This window comes from Pinus tabuliformis, chromosome 3_1 (genome assembly GCF_031772625.1).
Source record: "Pinus tabuliformis cultivar Carrire ecotype Pingquan chromosome 3_1, CPIR1, whole genome shotgun sequence".
In the NCBI taxonomy this organism is placed as follows: Eukaryota; Viridiplantae; Streptophyta; class Pinopsida; order Pinales; family Pinaceae; genus Pinus; species Pinus tabuliformis.
This window is the reverse complement of record NC_142301.1, coordinates 92,993,677-93,014,974: the sequence shown is the minus strand read 5'-3', so window position 1 is coordinate 93,014,974 and position 21,298 is coordinate 92,993,677. Positions and strand designations below refer to the sequence as shown.

The window sequence follows — 21,298 nt, the reverse complement described above, 5'->3', positions numbered from 1 at the left end:
ATAAATAGGCCTTCGAGCCTCATTGTAACACAGTTCAGAGGCATGTAGCCATCACATCTCTTCTCAGAGATAAGCTACCATCGCCCTAGCTGGTTTATTTCCATTTCTGGCTGTAAGCATATTTCAGTATTTTCCATTAATGAAATGAAGTATTATTTCCGCTGCATCTTTGTGTATATGGTTATCTCTGTAATTTGTTGCGTTCCTGTTTAAATCCGGATCAGTGGTATCAGAGCGGTCTGCTTTTTCTCTATTTTTCTTTGCATGTCCCCAACAAGGTCGAGATATAAGGAGTTAGGGTTTGAACTGGTTGAACCTTTGCAAGACCAGCCTCGCAAATCCCGACGGCCTCCCATGGCGGACAAGAAGAAAGATGAGGGGGCAGGAGATCCCATCAAAATCTTGCTCGAAGAAGCCCTCGAGCGACAACGGAACGCGATGATGGACAGCTTTGCCCAGATCCTTCAGCGGCTACCCAAAAGCAACGCATCGGCTTCCAGCAGCTACTCTGGAAACGCCACACCCTTTAAGGTAAAAGTTAATTTTGAAATCCCCATATTCGAGGGTCAGATAGACGCAGATGTCGTAGATAAATGGTTAAATCTGCTAGAGGGTTATTTTTCTGTTCATGAATTTTCGAGTCGGGAAAAGATTGTTTTTGCTCTTCTCAAAGCAGCCCCCCACGTCAAGGATTGGTGGGAAACCTACTGCGAGCAGAAGGATGAAAGTACTGGCTCACTATTTTCAGCCGCACCCACCTGGGATTCGTTCCGGGATGCCATCAAGGAGCAGTACTACCCTGTTGGAAGCTATGAGGATGAATACATAAAGTGGACCACGCTGCGGCAGGGAAGGGACCAAGACGTGCCGGAGTTCACCAATCTTTTCCATACCCTTCGCACAAAGTTGTGTATCAAGGATTCGGAGCAACATTTGATACTCAAATACCGTGGCTGCCTGCACAAGTACATCCAGGAAGAAATACAATTCCTAAACATCCCCTCGCTCCGCACAACATACCGATATGCCGTTAAGGTCGAGCAGAAGTTTAAACAAAAGAAGCGAGACTTTGGATCTGCGAATCCAAAGCAGGGGAAAGGTGCCCCTAAACCACAGAACAAAGGACAAAGCCAAGGCGGGACAGCCCAAGACAACCAGCCGAAACTACAAGCAAAGAACAGCGCCGCGAAGCCGAGAAAGGACACTGGAAAATGGTGCGAGTTCCATAAGAGCTCCACTCACAACACAAGTGAGTGTCGGGCCAAGCAGTCACTGGTGGCTGAGCTAAAGGTTTTAGAATCATATGCATGTTCCGACTCTGAGTCAGAACCTGATAAGGGGTATGAAAAAGGGAAGCAGATCATTGACGCGGATCCCAGTGCCACTATTGCTACCGCAAATATCCAGAAAAATGAACCCGAAGATCCAGAGGAGGAGGAGCATCTCTTCCACTCCCAGATGTGGGTAAAGCGCTCCCCGATACAGTTCATTGTTGATAGCGGGAGTCAAAAGAACCTCATTTCGGCAGAGGTCGTGAAGCGGTTGGGCTTACCGACCACAGCACATCCACAACCATACACCATTGGGTGGCTTCACCAAGGACGAGATCTTCGCGTGAGCCAGCAGTGTCGCCTTCCATACAACATCAAGCCCTTCACGGATGAGGTATTGTGTGACATTGCTCCCCTTGCAGTTTGTGATGTATTACTAGGACAACCATACTTGTGGAAGCGACATGCTGTGTATGAATCAAGGCCCCGTGCTGTTATTATTACATTGGGAAATAAGTTGTTCAGGATACCAGAGGTAGCACCACCTGCCGCCATCTCTTTGATTACTGCAAAACAATGCAGTAAGATCATTTCCAAAACCAGGAAATTTGTTTTCCTGATGATACACCCTCAAGGAAAGAAGAAGACAGTGGCCGCGGCCTCCAAACGGGGTCCATCTGCACGACAACTACAGATGGACAAGGTTGTGGAGGAGTACGAGGACATCTTCACCTCCCCGGCAGGGGTTCCTCTGCACTGTCAAGTCAAGCACTCCATCGATCTGACCCCAGGTGCGCCGCTACCCAATGGACCAATTTATCGGCGCTCCGTTCTGGAGAACAATGAAATCAAGAGGCAGATTCAGGAGCTCCTGCAGAAAGGTCACATCCGTCCGAGTTCATCGCCCTGTGGGAGCCCGATCGTGTTGGTACAGAAGAAGGATGGGACGTGGAGACTCTGTATTGACTATTGGGCGCTGAACAAGATCACTGTCTGTAATAGGTACCCAATCTCGTGGATTGATGACCTCCTAGACCAACTAAAGGGGGCGAAATATTTCAGCAAGATCGATCTGAAGTCAGGATATCACCAGGTACCAATCGAACCCTCCGATGTGTGGAAGACTGCCTTCAAATCCAAGGAGGGCCTCTTCGAATGGTTGGTCATGCCTTTCGGATTGACGAATGCTCCTGCAACCTTTATGAGGCTAATGGATGACATCTTGCGGCCATTCACCAACTCCTTTGTAGTAGTATACTTGGATGACATTCTGATCTTCAGCCAGAGTTGGGAAGAGCACCTCCACCACATCCGACAGGTTCTCCAGACACTGCGGCAACACAAGCTATGTGCTAATTTGGAGAAATGCACTTTTGGCATGACCCAGGTTCAGTATCTGGGATACATCACTGATGAACAAGGGGTGCATGTCGATCCTGCCAAGATCCAAGTCATTCGGGATTGGTCCTCTCCAACCACTCTAACAGAGCTCCGCAACTTTCTAGGTCTTGCCAACTTCTACCACAGGTTTGTGTTGGGGTTTTCTCATATTTCTTGGCCCTTGAGTCAAGTCACCAAGGGCGGGGCGAAAGAAAAATTCTTTTGGTCTGAATCTCAACAGAAGGCATTCAGGGAGTTGAAGGATCGCCTCTGCATGGCACCAGTGCTCGCGTTACCAGATTTACAATAACCATTTGAGGTCGAGACGGATGCCTCTGACTATGCTATTGGGGCAGTCCTTACTCAACATGGACATCCAGTGGCATATCACAGTGAAACACTTTCAGACACAGTCCGGAAGTACCCCACTTATGATAAAGAGATGTATTCCATTGTACAGGCCTGCCGACAATGGAAGCATTACATTTTGGGGAAGGAAACGGCCATCCACACAGACCACCAACCTCTGCATTTCATACAGACCCAAGGGAAATTGCAGAATGATCACCATCAGAAGTGGTCTACATACCTGCAACAGTTTCACTTGAATATCAAGTATAAAAAGGGCAGCACCAATAATGTTGCAGATTGCCTCAGTCGGCCACCGATCATGGCGCTAACCACCGTGCTCAACTCTTGTGGGCACGAGACTTCTGATTGGCCACTTCTCTACAAAAGCGACCCAGAATTCGGCCACACATACCAGACACTCTTGGAGGGTCGGCATGTTGCAGATTTTCACCTCCAGGATGCCCTATTATGCCACCTCGGTCACCTTTGTGTTCCTTCAAGCGAGCGTGCCAAGATGATTTGGGAAGCACACTACAGTCGGGCTGCTGGGCATTTCGGGGTCGAGAAAACAGTGGCAGTACTGCAAAATTATTTCTATTGGCCGAATCTTCGACAGGATGTTGGGAAGTACATCCGATCACGTACTGCCTGTGCCATTGCCAAACCGACCATTAAGAAGCACGGCCCCTATACCCCGTTGCCTACCCCTAGTCGACCTTGGGAATCCATCTCCATGGATTACATGTCAGGCCTTCCTTCCACTAAGCATGGAAATGACTGTGTTTTTGTGGTCGTCGACAGGTTCTCGAAGATGGCCATTATGGTGGCCTGCAAGAAGAATATCACAGCAGAAGCCACTGCTAAACTCTTCTTTGAACGAGTGTGGGTGCACTTTGGGATCCCACAGTCTATCATCTCAGATCGGGACAGTCGGTTTCTCAGCACATTTTGGTCCAGTCTCTGGTCAATGCTGGACACCAAACTCACGAAGTCCACAGCCTTCCATCCTCAAACTGATGGCCAGACAGAGGTTGTCAACAGGATGATTGTGCACATTCTGCGCGTGTATAACTCAAATCATCCACGGACATGGGACGAGAGCCTCCCCTATGTTCAGCACAGCTACAACCGAGCTCTTCACAGCTCCACTAGCCATAACCCTTTTCAGGTGGGTTTGGGATTCCAGCCACTATGCCCCATTGATGTGGCCATGCCACTTGCAGCTACTCACATGAATTCAGCTCATGTCCAGTCCGAAACAGATAAGGCCACCAGCTTCATTGAGCGCATCCAACATATTCGCCAGCAGGTCCATGACATTCTTGAGAAATCAAATGCCAAGTACAAGCAGCGACATGACCAACACCGGGTGCCACACAACTTTCAGGTGGGCGACAAAGTCTGGTTGCATTTGCAAAAGGAACGCCTTACTGGAGCCTATCGGAAATTGAGACCACTCTGATATGGTCCTTACACCATTACTAAGGCTATGGGAGACAATGCATTTGAGCTCAGCATTCCCCCATTCCTTGGCCTGCACCCAGTGTTCAATGTGGACCGCCTTCAGCCATACTTTCCACCATTGCTAGACACATCCGACATTGCAGAACAGCTCAAACCCACAGAGTTAAATCCAGATTGCATGGAACAAGCTGCAACTGATCGGATCATGGACACACAGATCAAGAACACTCGCCAACAGAATATCCAACTGTATCGAGTTGTCAAAGCAAGCCAACTCCTTCAGCAGGGCAAGTGGCTCACCAGGGAACAAGTTCAGCAGAAGTTTCCTCATCTCATGGAGGAGCTCAACGCAATGGGGACCATTGCTTCCTAAGGGGGGAGGAATGATCCAGGTGGATATTGGTGGCCACCTGCCAAGTCCACCTGGACCCCCACCATTGTCTTTCTCAGCATTTTTAGTTTCCTTAATTGTAGCACAACTTACTATTTTTAGCAGTTTTTCGGGTCCTGAACTTCCGGAGCCATTTTGAGGCCCTAAACGACGTTTTTTGGGGAATCCGGGGGCAACATGGGTCCATGGAATGGACCATGGGTCCATGGAATGGACCATGTTGCCCATTCCAACAATGATAGTGCTCGGATAGATCTTTCTAATGAGCTATTGTACGCGTCAAACGGAGATCAAATGCCAAAGTTACGTCCCCGGGAAGTTGATGTACCAATTTACCCCAAACGAGGCCCACAGTTTGGCGTTTCATCTCCTAGGGTTAGGTTTTGGAATGTTAAGGGTTTTCCATTGTTTCTCAACAATAAATAGGCCTTCGAGCCTCATTGTAACACAGTTCAGAGGCATGTAGCCATCACATCTCTTCTCAGAGATAAGCTACCATCGCCCTAGCTGGTTTATTTCCATTTCTGGCTGTAAGCATATTTCAGTATTTTCCATTAATGAAATGAAGTATTATTTCCGCTGCATCTTTGTGTATATGGTTATCTATATAATTTGTTGCGTTCCTGTTTAAATCCGGATCACCATATCCCACTAAATACATTAAAACCCCACCCTCAGTCCCTAATCCCTCATTACAGACTGGCCCAATCCCCTAACCCTGGATTAGTCCTTAAACTAATCCCAAAACCACCGCAATTAAATCCCTAGGCCCCCATTAATTCCCGTCATTTACCCCCGTGCAACTTCACCTCCTAATCATCGTTGATCATCCCCCCCACCCCTCCACATCCAATGGCCCATAATCATATCAGTTGCGCCTGATGTCTGCCCTTTAACCACCCAATAGAATGGTTTTCCCCCTGACCCCTGATGCTATGTGTCATTCAATGAATGGAATCAGGTGACCCCCCCCCCCGCATACCACCAAGCCCACAAAAGCGGTGCGAAATAAACTGCTTACCGCCCTCTCACTAAATGACAAAACTGTCTATTGTTCACTTTGTGCCAAAATTCAAAAAAAAATCAAACCTTTACCGTTTAAACACGAAAACCCCAGTTTTGCTCATTTTCGCCTGTTTGTGCAGTAAAACCCTGTGTAACCCTTCTGCACCACCTGAAGCCTCTGCTAACCAATTCAAGCATGGTTTACCTCCTGAAAGCACTTTGGACTTATTCATAGACCTATAAAGATCGATAAAGCCATTAATGACCCTCCCTGTCAACCCAACATTTTCCTAACAGTTTGTTTTATTTTACAGGCAATCAAAAGACCGCAGCCTTGGATAAACAATCTTAATACTAGTCATAAGACCTGTTTACTCTAAGATTGTTATCAAATCTATTCAAATAGAGATGGAAAATAAAACATATAGTTAAAATACAAGCAGAGGAAACATGGAATTAAATGATTTACTGTTCAAATAGACAGTAAAAACCTAAAATATACAGTGAAGGTAAAAGGACACAGTAAGAATAGTCAAAGTGTATCAGGGTTAAAGAGTATCAGATTGAAGACCAAGTCAATTAAAGCAGCTAGCATGAATACAAACAGAAAGGAAGACAGTTACAAAGCATACAGATTCATGTCAAAGTGAAGATAGATGGAAAAATAGAGTAGTAAACAGTAAATAGTAAAAGTAAACAATAAAAGTAAACATGGAGGAAGTAAGGGTTAAACAGAGATGAAAACACTTTCACCAGCAACAATGAAGTTTATCCAAAGTAAAAGTGAAAAACAGTTAAAAGAAATTTAAGGTTAAAAGATGAAATCAGAGCAGAAATGGTACATTCTTCATAAATTTCATGTTTAAGTCATAGTTTTTCAAAAACTAGTTCGGCCAATCCAAGATGAATTTTGAGAAAGTAGAGGAGGTTTGTGGTCCTAAAAGGATAATCTACAAAAAACTATCTCATATGTTATACATGTATTACCAAATGTGAGATAATTGCATGTCGTCACAACCTAGTTTTCGGACTGTGCAAAGTCTTGTTTTTGACATCTTTTTGCAGGGAATATTGTGAACATCTGGAGCTGAATTTTTGGAAACTGAGAGAGGTTTATCTCAAAAACATACTTTTCTACAATAAAATCTTTCATTGTTTACATATCTATCTTGTATTGAGATATACAAAGGTGTCAATGGACCCTAATTTTGCAGAATTGCTGGCACAGAATGCACAAAGAAAGGATGCAGTTAGTGACTGGGATGCCTCATCATCAATTAAGATTTGATATCAAATTCAAATTTCTCTTATTTTTCACCCTCAATCCATAAATATAGTTCCAAATAGATTCATTAGTTTTGAGTGTCCTTTCTTTAAGTTCTATTAATGTAAAACAGATTGAGATATTTGTAAAACCAAACTTCATACCTTTTCAAAATATTTTAGTTTAGAATTTGTATAAATACTTCTTCGTTTGAAGTATTTGGGGTGGATTCCAAGACATTTCTATAGATTTTTTTTCTCTCAAATCAGAGTTTTATTGTATCAATGACTGGATTGTCTTGTTGGATCAAGAAATAAAGATCAGATATTTTACAGGATTCTTGTGTAAAGAGAAATACAAATAAGTATTCTCCTATATTCAATGTTATTTTCCTTATGTTTTTTCCATAATATTTTGTGTAAATTTCTAAAATCTAAATGTATAACAAGGAATGATATTTCAGAAATTGCTTAAATGCACTTTGTCTTGACTGTTTTACATTCTGAATGTTTTCTCCTAAACTATCTTAGCTAGGGAATTCTTAACTACTCCTTAGCTTCCATAGTTTCTCCTCTGATCTATAGCAAAGGATTCTTAATTTCCCTTTGTTCATGATCACCCTCTGTTCTTCATTTTGATCCCAGTCCAAGGATTCTTAAGTGCCCTTTCACCCTGGTTAGAATCACTTCACCCATTAGGCCTAAAGATTTTCATTTTGCTTTGCTAGCCTGCCCTGTGAACATTCCCTTTAATGATTTGGTCCAGTTATGCTATCCATTTGTTGACTCCATAGCCCAATGGCTTGAAGACCTAGCTCTATCCATCTGCTCCAAGAATTCCACCACCCAATCTTCAACACAAATCAAAACCCCCTTGAACTTTCATAACTAGCCTAATATCCCATCAAACAAAGCTAAATCATATAGAGAGAGCCCTCTCTGGACTTAGGTTGGCTATAGCCTAAGCCTAAAAGTTGGTTTGTGGTTACCTCGGTAATCAATTTCCTTAACCTTGAGAAATTACAGGGTGATAACAGTACTGATGTTGACTGGCCTTTCCATGTCACCCCATTAATATCTTCTGCCACTCCTATTCTATTCTTTCCCCTTTTTTTATTATACACATTTTGGGATCCACCAACAAATTCTACTATCACCTACTTCTCTTTTCCTCTCCTTGTCCCTTAGACCACCTCCGAGGCCTCCTCTACTACCCCGTCTACGTGAGCCTCCTAGCTGCTCATGGTGTCAAATTCCAATGGGAAAACACCATGGTCATATAGTAATATCTTGATTAACAACGATAATGACCTTATAAATCTACCCCTTCGCCCTTTAAGAAACTTTCGCTTTGGGTTTCCAACTAACATACTTTTTCTAATGTCCACCTCCTTGGCCAGTCATGCATATATGTGAGATTTATATCATTCAACTGTTGAATCCACTCTGTCAAAATATTTAGAAGTTATCTGAAGAAGGTTTCATGGAAATTGGTATACACATACTTTTGCAACCACCTTTCTTAATTATGAACCTTGTCTCTAATTTCTTTCTTGGTAAACTATGCACCTTCCTCTTATGCCAATGAGTGATCTCCATTTTGTCAGTATTCCATGGCATCCACATCTTTGGAATACAATCTCATCATGCATCATTCCTTGTCTCAGCAACAGAACCATTTATTGGTGCGCAGGATGTTGACATACCCCAGATTTGTGACATAGTGGACAAAAAGGACCTGCTTAGCATTGGCCCTTTCGACACCAACCACAAAGTGAGTGAAGTCTTACCCGAGACTCTAATGGGTGACTGTTGGAACCAGTTTTTTACAGTGGGATGGAATTTCCTTAAATATTTGAGGCATAACTCCTATTTTACACAACCCAAAATGTTTTTCTACTAGCCATCACTACGTTCTATGCTATGCCTCACTACGTTCTACGCTATGCATCAACTCTCGCAATCGATGTGAAAACTAAATAGGCATGTTCTTGGCCCTCTCACATCTAGCAAAAATATTCGAGATAGATATCAGAAAATTACTACAAAAACATTATTATATATCCTTCATGCATTTACAATGATGTTGTTGAATAACAACCAGACCAACCATCATAACCAAACACTGGCATATAGACCTACAATGACTCAAAAGAAACCATTAGGATAGAAACCCATTGGTCACCAATAATACATCATTCATATGACAATATTTAGCCCAAACCCTACTTGGTCTTAGAGAGACCATTTTATAATGCTCAGGATTCACTCTCGAAGGCTCTGTTCTTCCCTCCTCTTCAACCGAGCCAACCCTTCATTCATTAAGATATTTTCCTCCCATTCCCTGAGCTATCCCATGCATTGCCTAACTGCACCAAAATATCCTCCATATGGGTTCGACTCAACTCCACCCAGTTTCATCTACTTCAAAATATCCATATCTGCTTGATGGCCATAAACTCCTTGCTCAACTTTCTCCTCCTACAAAATCCCAATGGTCATGATCCCTTGTCCACGTTATTTCATTTCTTTTACTACTATTTTTTAACTATGTGGGATTTGCCTTCGCCACACCCAAAAAAAATTCCAACCCCATGTTGTGCTCTCTTTCCTTGCGCCATCCCTCTACTATGCATTTTCATTCTACGCCAACCGTATACTATGTTCTATCCTATCTTCTTTCATGTTATTCACTCCTGCTATGCAGTCTTTCTTATACCAAGATTTGTCAAAAAATTCTTGAGTCCCAACAACAATAAATGTCAATTAATACAAGAAATAAAGGAACACAGGAGAAAAGGAAGGAAAAATAAAAAGGAGAGGAAACATTCTAGCATTCTCACTTGGATGGGAAGAAGCAAGAAAAGGAGAGCAATTAGAAACAAGGAAGGCACAAGCAACCAAGCAAAGGACAAGCAAGGAACAAGCAAGGGAGTGCAAGAGAAAGTTTGGACAACAACAAGTAAGGGCGGAAAATAGTTATGGGTTTTAGTGTAACAGTTTGCATGTGTGATTTAGCATTCTAGGATTTGATGCATGGTCAGCATTGGTTTACAGGTCATGCTTATTTTCATTAGCATGGGATTTTCATGGATTTACAGTGATGTACAACCTTTCCTTTTCCATTTCATGTACATTCATCGTGTAGTGGGTTCCCTGTTTTGGTTAATATTTGGATTGTCAATAGATTTTGGATCCTAGTTGAGGTGGTCTTAGGGAAATTCCCAAGGGTTGAGGGTGGAGATGGCTTCCTACTGGAAATCTTGACAGGTGGGTGGAGACAAGAAAATTCCTTTGGGTATGGTGAATAAAGTGTTAGGAATCCAAACATGATTGGTTTTGGTGATTTCTTGACTGATTTAGGTGGAATCATTGTGGTTAAGGGTTTAGGTGGTTTAGCCTCTGGATTCCCTTGTTGGTTTTGTTTTGGTTTATCCCATGTCATCCCACATTCATGCTTGGAATATGGCATAGGGGTGATTTACTGAAAGAAAGATTTGGTTCAGCCCAATCTATGGTCAGGTGGTACGTGGAAGTCCCTAAATTGGTTGGATTTATCCATATGTTATTATGTGTTATTTCTTTTTCAGATCAATGAGAACATGTATTGGTTATTATGTTGATTTTATGACTAGTTTGTAATGGATTTATTCTGGCTAAATGATGGTTATATACATGGTACATTCTTCCTACTTAATGTGCTATTTTTATGGATCTTATTCATGGTTTAAAAACATATTGAATGGTTATATGAATTCTAACTACTGTTTGGTGTAGCTAGTTTGAGATGGTTGTGAGCCTTCTTGATGATTGTAATATGAAACTAAAGATACATTGTATATAGATATGCATTCATGGTTTACAGGTACTATTTTTATGAAGTTTTTGGATAGATAATTATCATGTATTTGACAAGCTTGAGCAAGAACAAAGCCAAGAAAAGTTCATGAAGATTTGTACAGGTTAATGATAGTGTTTTAGAAGGATCTGGGCAATTGGATGACTGTTGGCTTAAGTTTTTGGAACCAAATCTTGAATCTATGAATCCTCTTTCTCAGTCGCAATGAAGCTGAGTCATCCATGCGACTAAAATCCGCAGGGGAGATGGTTCATCCATGTTGTTGGAAGGTTATAGCCACATTGACTTCCCTTTGTGTGTGTGGCTGGGCTATGAGCTAGATCAAGGAATGGCCTAGACTCAGTGGAAAGGTCACTAGTGAAGTTAAGTTGTTAAAGATGTGCTCAGGTGTTCCTGAATGTTGCAGGAAGTGTTGGATAAGTTGGTGAGTTAGGCCCCATTTCCATAACGCAATCTTGGAGGTCGGGTCATGCATAGTAACTCTCAACTCATGTTTACCCTAATAAGCTTGTAAAAATGGCTAAACGTGGGGTGGGGTGTTACAGTGTTTATGAAGGAGAGGATGATAGTGAACTAGAACAACTTGAACATGAGAAACAACTTGCAATTTGTAAGAGTAAAGACAAAAAGCAATATGCTTTGATTTATTCTTCCATAACATAAGAAGTTAGTCAACATATTCTTTCCAGCACCACAACCTTTGAAGAATTAAAGGAATTAAAAGATCTTTATGACTCTCATTCAGAGATGGAAATCATACAATTATTGAAGAAAATATTTAATTTGGAATTGAAATATAATGATCCAATGAAGTTGGCCTCATAGATTAGAGACATTTATCATGATATTGATTCTAGTGGTGTTAAAGTTGATTTTCAACTCACTTCATTCATTAAAGCCTTATACCCTACATATTCACACTACTTGGAATCTCTTCAAGCTAGTGAACAAATGAAAACAATTGCATTTGAAAAACTTGTAAACAAAATTGTTGAGAGAGGGGACTTTGGAAAGAAAGAGTCACTTCCCAATTTCAATGTTGAGACTTTATGTCTTACACAAACAAAACATAAGTCTCAAGGAGAGTCTACTACGAATGGAAAAAGTAGCAGAGGTCATGGTAACAAGCAATTTAGAGGGAGGGGCGTAATGATCTTCAAGGTGAGAGGCAAAAAAAACATTTTTAGAATGATAAAAAAACTGTTAGATGCTATATGTATGGTAAAATTGGTCATATTGCCCCTAATTATCACATTCCTTTAGAAAATATTAGTGAGAAGAAAGAGAAGTAACCTTCACATAAAGGAAAACCACCTGAATCTACCCACTATATTGTTGCACATTGTAACTTTAGTATAAATGATGTATTTAGAATTACTTTATATGATTGGAAAGACACTTAGATATTAGAAAATTGAGAAACTTGTCATATAACCTTCAGAAGGTATTTTTTTGAATCATTCAGTGATGATATTGATGTAGTAGTTTATTTTGCTGATAGATCACGAATAAATCCTTTGTGAATTCGATCTATATGGTTATAAATACAAGACTTACTCATTATATTTTACATGATGTTATTTACATTCCTCAATTTCAAAGAAATTTGATGTCTCTGATACATATCAGGTAGCAACAACATTTTATTCATATGTTTGATGGTATAGTTGAAATTCGTAGAGCATCTAATAATGTTCTTGTTATGATTGGTGTCAAAGAAGACAAAGTTTGAAACTCAAAGGAACATCATCTTTGACATTCAATTCTTCTCATTTGACTCAATAAAGTGATATTTTGTCTCCAGTTTATTGTGGCATGCTCGTTTTGGTAATATAAACTATGATTCAAGGGCTTCCTAAAATTCCAAGAAAACTTTGTCAATGTGATGCTTGTATTTTGTGTAAGCATTCTAAGTAGTGTTTTTATAGCTCTACTTCTAGAACTTCTGGAAAGTCAGAACTCATACATTTCAATCTATGTGGTCATATGTTTGTTCAATCTTCCAATGATAATATCTGTTGACTTTTATTGATGACTACATGTGGATGTGTTGGTTTATTTGTTGAAAGAAAAGTTTTATCTTTTTTCATCTTTTAAGAATTTTCATCTATGGATTACAAAAGAAAATCAACTCAATAATGGCACCCTTTGAACTGATAATGGTGGTGAATACATATCTCATAACTTTGAAAAGTATTTGCAAGATAATGGAATCAAACATGAAACTACAGTTCCTTTTAATCCACAACAAAATGGTGTTGTAGAGGGTATGAACAGAACATTGCTAAATATGGTGAGATCAATGATGTTTTTTAAGAATGTTAAGTTGATGTTTTAGGGAGAAGAAGTTCTTTTTGCAGTCTATGTTCGCAATCATTGTCCTTCTTCTACCATCAATAATAAGTCTCCTTAATAAATGTGGTATAATCATCAAGATCTTGTTGTTCAACATTTTAGAGTTTTTGGTTCTCTATGCTATGCATTGATTTCTAAACATCAATGCAACAAATTCGATGTTAAGAGTCACAAATGTATTCTCTTGGAATATTCTACTACTTCCAAATATTATAGGTTGTATGATGAGGAGAACAAGAAATTTATAATTTCACAAGATGTAATTTTTCTTGAATCTGCTAAATATGTTTCCACTATTGATAGACAACTCAGTCATTTGGATCAATTCACTTCTAAAAATTTTTAATATGAATTGGATAATGATCTTCTACATCTTAAAGGGGGGATTCCCATTCTAGATTAGTCTGTGGATTTTCCTTCATTGAATTTTCCATCTTCAATAGGAAATGAAGAAAAAATGGATGTTTTTTTATAATAACATTTCTATTGAAGAAGAAGTGGATGATAGTATTGTTTCTACATGATCTTAAATTGTTATTCAAGATGAGAAACCATAGTAATCACTATGAAGATCAACACAGATCAAGACATTTCTAAAAGGTCTGATGAATTTGATACAAGAAGTTCTACTAAACAGAATAAAGGAAAGGAAGGTGATGTTACTTCAAGTTCAGGTATCAATTCTCATAGTTCTTATGCTTGTGAATTAATTTTCCTGTTGTTAATGAACCTACTACCTTTGAAGAAGTTACTAGTTGTAATGAATGGAAAGATGCAATCCAAAGGGAGTATGATCCTCTCATAAAAAATGGCACTTGGAGGTTGGTGGATCCTCTTGTTGGCATCAAACCCATTGGTTGTAAGTGGGTTTATAAAATTAAGTATAAGGAAGATGGTTCACTTGAAAAGTACAAAGCAAGACTTGTAGCAAAGGGGTATGCACAAAAGGAAGGTGTTGATTATACAAAAACATTTGCTCCTACAGCTAAATGGGGCACTATTAGAACTTTATTTTCTCTTGCACCTCAAAAAGGATGGAAAATACATCATATGGATGTAAAAACTACCTTCTTAAATGGAGACCTAAAAGAAAATGTATACATGCCTCAACAAGAGGGTTTTTTTGGTTAAAGGAAAAGAGGAGAAGGTATGCAAATTGGTGAAATACTTGTATGGATTGAAACAAGCACCTCGAGCATGGTATGAAAAACTAACGAAGCATCTTCTCAAATTGAATTATAAGCATTTCAACCTAGATGATGCAATTTTATTTGTCAAGAAAGTTGGAAGATCGGTTGTATGTCTAGTTGCTTATGTTGATGATTTTCTTATCACATGGAACAATGATGATTATATAGCATCTGTTAAAAAGGAGGTACAAAAGGTTTTTGATATGATAGATTTGGGTTTACTCCATTATTATTTAGGAATTGAAGTTGTTCAAAAAACTAAGCATATTTTTATTTATGAGAAAAAGTATATTGGACAGTTATTGAGTAAATTGCAGGATTGAATCTTGTTTCGATTCCAATGGAGCAGAACCTAAAGCTTACATCAAATGAAGGAAGTCCATTTGAAGATCCAACAAAGTACATACAACTTGTTGGAAGTTTGATTTATCTTACTACTACTCGTCCTGACATAACTTTTGTTGTAGGAATACTTTTCAGGTTTATGTATCAACCCTGTGAAGGTCATTAGATCGCAACAAAACGAGTGCTCAAATATTTAAAAGGAACTCAGTTGTATGCATCAAATGTTTTAAAGTCTCATACTTCCATCTCACTGGTTATTCAGATGTTGATTTTCATGGTGATAAAGAGAATGGGGTGTCTACTTCTGCTTATTTGAAGAATCTTGGATCAACAGCTATCACTTGGAGATCATGAAAGAAATTTGTACATGTTGATTCTAAATATAAAGGTGAACATGTTATTGCAGCTCAAGCTACAAAGAAATCATTTGGCTTCAAAAAATACTTGAATATTTGCAGGAGAAACAAAAGATTTCAACGCCTCTCTTTATTGACAACACTTATGCAATTCAATTGGCAAAGAATCCTAGATTCCATGATCGAACCAAACATATCAACACAAAATATCACTTGATTCAACATCATGTAGAAGCCAAAACCATTCATCTGACACATTGTCCCACTTCAGAGCAAATTGTAGACATCTTTAGAAAAGCATTGGGACTTGAAAATTTTCAAAAAAATCAAAATGTTACTTGACATGTCAGATGTCCCTTCAGATTAAGGGGGGAAATGTTAAACTAATCCTTCGATTTTGTATTGTACATAATTAATTAGGTGATAATTTTAATTCTCATTAATAAGTTGTCGAGGAGTTATTGAGATAGAACTGTTACGTGCTTCTCCTTTGTATAAATAAACAATTTCACAAGCTTGTCTACATATTTCTAACAATATTAATATTTGGAAGAGAAATATTTTATTAAACATTGTTTAATAAAGTGTGTATTTCATTTGTTCTTTTCAATTAAAGTACAATTATATATACAGCTTTTCAACCTGAAAGGGATGATTGAATATATGATCTTCAAAAAAAATTAAGAAAGACCTTTCAAATGTGATGACTCACTAGTTCCAACTATGAAAAAGATGTAATAAAAATATTCCAATCTAACTTGAAAAATAAAATAATTAAAATAAAGATAAAAATATATATTTCAAAAATGTATAATTTGTATGCTTTTAAAAATATTTAATATATAACCATTTAAATAATCATATTAATTAATTAGATTCAATTGTTGAGGTCTTGTCATTGAGAAGTCATAGATCCAGATTTTCTGCAAAAAGATTTCAATATCAACAAACATTAAAATATCTACATGTTTAGAATTTCCTCTAAAAATTTTAAAAAAATTATTACAATGGCAAATTTTAGAATTTATGCCATCAGCATCTTTTACTTTTTGTTAACGAAAAACAAGGATTTGCGAAGGGTGTTGTGGTTTTCGACGTAGTGCAATAACGAATCTGTCATCGATTCAATGGTTTTTGTGCTTCCGACGTGTTGCGATTCTTTCCAGTTTCCAGAACGAGAAGTCCACTAAAATGGCATAGCCAAGTGCCATTGATTCACTGAAAGTTATTTGTCTCGCGAGAACATTGAGAAACTCAATACACGGTGCTCCAGTGCTGGTTGTAGTCAATCAAGAGAAACTCAATACGCGGTGCTCCAGTGCTGGTTGTAGTCGATCAAGATTTTGAGAAACGCTGTAGCCTTACCGGATCCTTTTTGGAAAATCAGGAAATTTTGTTAAAATGTGATAAAATTTGTTTGGGATTTTTGTAAATCTAAATTATAATTATCAAAATTTTAAGATTTTAGATGTCTAACAAATTTTTAATAATATTAAATCTATTTCCACCCTCAAAACATAATTCAAATACAAGTAATAAAAAAAATTTCAACTCGCCTTCCAACACGTCAATATCACGAAAGCTGGATTATCGAAAAATTTGACGTCATATATGTATTGTTTTCATTTTCAATGGGGCAGTGGCTACAGCAGATTTGAGAACGATCGTGATTCGTGACTGCAAAAGAGAGATAGAATCATCGGGGCCTTTGGGAACAAAAGACCACGTCGTCGCGTAATATCATACTCCTCTGGGTTTCTAGGGTTTTGCTGGCACTTGGCTTTTGTACAAAGTTGGAATTTGAACCTCTTTTCAACCTCGAGAAACCACCACAATCCCATGCCAGTAGTCTCATCTTACGGTCTATTGCACATGCCAATTTAATGTCCATGGAAACGTTATCGTTTCGAAATGCTAACATAGGGGCCATTCTCAGTACAATGCCTGAGGTTACGTATATGCTTTCTCAAGTTTGATTATGTTGTTATGAGTATGGGCGTTGTCTAATTAGAAGTTTTGGAGTTTTTGTTAAAAATATGGCTGAAAATTTTGGTCAAATTTTTATTTTTAAACTGCTTTTTTATTATATATGAATTTAGTATTATGAAAAATTTTATGAGGTATTTAGATTGTAGAAAATTTACACTTCAAATTTGTACAAAAATAAGATAGAAAATATCTGAGAGATTATGGCAATGCATCTTTATTAAGAAGGTAGAGATTTTAGTAAATCTCAGTCAAATAATCAATTTCTTTTTTTCCATAAAATTTTAGAATATTTGCTAAAGTTACAATTAAATTAAATTTAGGTTAATTACAATATTAATTTAATTTGATTTTTGTCTAATTCTTATTCAATTTAGATCATTCAAACCTTAATTAAACTCTAAATCTAGAACAGAAGCTAGGCCAATCAATCAAATTCACTTTGTTATTGAATTCTTGAATATTTAAAAAATCTATAATCAAATTAAATTCAAGCTAATCACAATGTTAATCTAATTTGGGGTTTTCTCTTCTTTTTATTCAACTTAGAATCATCCAAAACTTAATTAAATTCTAACTAAAAATCAAAAGCCTGGTCAAACAATCAACTTCCCTTTTGTTTATGAAATTTGAGAATATTTACTAAATATACCATCAAATTAAATCGAAGTTAATCACAATGTTAACTTACTTTAAGTTTTTTTCTAACTAGAACTTTAAATTCAGAATTTTGCCTAATCACAATTCGAACCTAATTTTAGATTTATTCTATTTTTATTCCATTTAGATGATCCAAAAATTAATTAAATTCTAAATAAAAAACAAAACCTATTCAAACAATCAACTTCCCTTTTGTCCATAGAATTCTAGAATAATTACTAAATCTACCATCATATTAAATTCATATTAATCACAAAATTGACCTAATTTAGGGTTTTGCCTAATTATTCTAAATCTACCATCATATTAAATTCATATTAATCACAAAATTGACCTAATTTAGGGTTTTGCCTAATTAAAAAGCTAAATTTGAGGTTTTCTTAATTAAGCTCTAAATCAAAAAGAGAATCCTAGTCAAATAATAGACTTAGTTTTTATCAATCAAATTTTAGAATATTTACTCAACTTATAATCAAATTAAATTCAAGTTAATCAAAATGTTAACTTAAATTAAAAAATTTCCTTCCATCAAAAATCAATTTAACTCTAAATTAATAAGCCTGGCCAAACAATCAACTTTACTTTGCAAAATCTACAATCAAATTAATCTAAATTCAAATTAATAACCATTTTAAACTCAAACTGATTTACGGATTTTTTAGATCAGTCAAAAATCAATTAAACTCTAAATCGAGATCAGAGATTTGACTTCTTATATGGAATTCTGACTTCCTTCGTATGCAAAACACACCTTCCTTTGAGAGGCAATAAAAAATATTTAATCTGGCACAAACTTTGTTAGCCAAATTACACTTCCAACGCTAGAAAATGGGCACATTGCCCACTGACCATGAATCCCACGACCATAGAGAAATATGACTTTGAAAACCCATGGATATCTCCAACGCAGATTTTAAGGATAACACAAGACTAAGAATATTAATGGAGGCCTTGACTGCATGTTACTGTGATCTAGATTTCGTGAACGACACGGAGAGCCTGAAAGGGCATGGAAATCAGCAGACCCAGTCCCTAAAACTTAGTAGAAATCCAAGGTCTGATATGATTATCTGCTCTATATATAGAGAGGCAGAAGTCACTCCATTTCGAAAGCAGTTAGCCTCGTTGCAATGGCCTTCAATTCGTTGATCATCATGGCCACATGTTGCAGGGCTTTTGTGGGCATCCTCCTTGTTTCTCTGATGGTAATGAATAGTGTCCATGCAGATCCGGAGGCGTTGCAGGACTTCTGTGTGGCTGACACAAAGTCATCTATTTTCATGAACGGGAGGCCATGTCTGAATCCCATGGAAGCTTCTCCTGAGCACTTCATGACATCGGCTCTGCGCAAGGCGGGGAACTTATCAGCCAATCCCTTGGGGTTCAGTGTCATTGTCACGACCCCAGATAACATGCCGGGCCTTAACACGCTCGGGTTATCGATGGGTCGCATAGATATGGCCCCGGGGTCTGCGATACCTCCCCATATTCATCCCCGAGGCAGTGAAACGATCATCGTAGTGAGAGGGGCATTGAACGTGGGGTTCGTAGATACCAGCAACAGACTCTTCTCTCATAAGCTCGTGACTGGCGATGTGTTCGTTTTCCCCAAGGGGACCGTGCATTACCTCCAAAACATCGGAAATATAACTGCGTTTATAGTAAGCGCCTTCAACAGTCAAAATCCGGGTACTGTGATCGTCTCTCTGGCTACTTTCGCTTCAACTCCTGCCATTCCTTACGAAGTGTTGAGCAAGGCATTTGCAATCAGTGTGCAGGAGGTGAGCCAAATCCGAAAGAGTCTCGGTGGTACTTAGACTGCCAGTTTACAGAATAATAAGATGTTTTCCGTCTTAGAAAGCATTTACGTGACCTTCTTTTACTTATAATACCATGTCTCCCCGGAACCCTATGTGATTCGGGCAAGAGCAATGGAGAATTCACATTATCTTTGTCATTATTCAAAATGGTGTCTCAAAGTTATCTTGATTTTGTTATTATTTTCTTTTAGCAGTTAACTTACTTCAATGGAATTAGGACATAACTAATTGGGCATAAGGTTTAAAAATGTGTTTTTCTGGTAAAAGTTCACAGTTTTTAAATTAGGAATAAATATATTTATTAGTAATTAATTAATTGTGGAAAGAATGATATATTTAACAAGAAGATCAACCAAATTATAATTTGAAGACTAATTATTGGTGTTATTCAACATATTAAGTTTTGGAGTTTGTGGTACGAATTTCATTAAAAACTATAATGGTGCACATATAAGTAATTATTACGGTTAATTGATCGCAGTATGTGTTACTGATATCAATTTGTGTCGAAATTTGCTACGACCAGACATATACGAAGTGTAATAACCAGGAAAACAGTGCCATGGTGCAATTTTAAAAAGAAAAAACAAATTTTGAAGGGTTCTAAAAGTGAAGAATCCCTGGCCTGCTATTAGGTCTGTAAGAAACATATTCTTGAAAAAATTAGATGTTGATGTGGAGTTTTCTATCATTTTGAGAAATATGAAACAATGATGTCGGAGCAATTTTAGAAAGTCGAACAAAAATATCTAGCATTGCAGAGAATGCGGCTTGTATGGAAAAAAACCAACAAATGTACGTTGAAGCGAGCATTACAAAACCTTTGCTGCCCTTATAAATGGGGCTCATTCTAGATTTTTCAATGCTTCAAGAGGGCTCTTCCGAGGATTCCCTCTTTGCCTTTTACTTTTTTTTATTGGTTACGAAAGCCTTCAATAAGCTATTGGAATCATACGGATCTTTCGATAACTTCAAAGGTATTTTCTTTTCCAATTCTGAAAAGATTTTACATCTCTTATTCGTGGACGATGTTTTGCTATTCATACAAGGCATGTGTAAGATTATTGCTATTAAATTTATTTTGGATTCCTCAACTCTATACTTATGATCATCAATGCTAGTCTATATGTATGATTATCAATGCCTAGAAATTAATCTTGATATGCAATGAAACCACAACACAGGGTCATTTTCTTGCATTAGAAACTCTTCCTTATCCTACAAAGCCCCTAGAGGATGGCCTCAAATACACGGGCTATTAATTGAAACCCAATAAATACAATAAGGTAGATTTGGCTTGTCAAGAAGGTGAAAGTTTGCATTGCTCTCTAAACCTATTACCTCCTGCCATGAGGAGGTTGTCTCATTATTATGAAATCTGTATTAGAAAACATACCAATATATTGGTTTTCTACTGCAATGATCCCAAAGGTATCATCAACTATAGTTATAGTTTTTTTATGGGTAAGAGTAAGACCAAATCCTCACATTACTTTGGTTAGGAGAACAAAGCTCGCCACTCTGAAAGAATTCAAGGTCTAGGACTTCAAAAACCTATATCTCTTTGCTAAAGCTCCATAGGCAGAAATCAATCTATGGAAG

At 37.9% G+C, this 21,298-nt stretch overlaps 1 pseudogene; it reads left to right on the top strand.

Annotated features, from left to right (window-relative positions):
• Window positions 1–19,006: 19,006 nt before the first annotated feature.
• On the top strand, window positions 19,007–19,693 carry LOC149185941 (germin-like protein subfamily 1 member 1 pseudogene; annotated as a pseudogene).
• The last annotated feature ends 1,605 nt before the right edge of the window (window positions 19,694–21,298 follow it).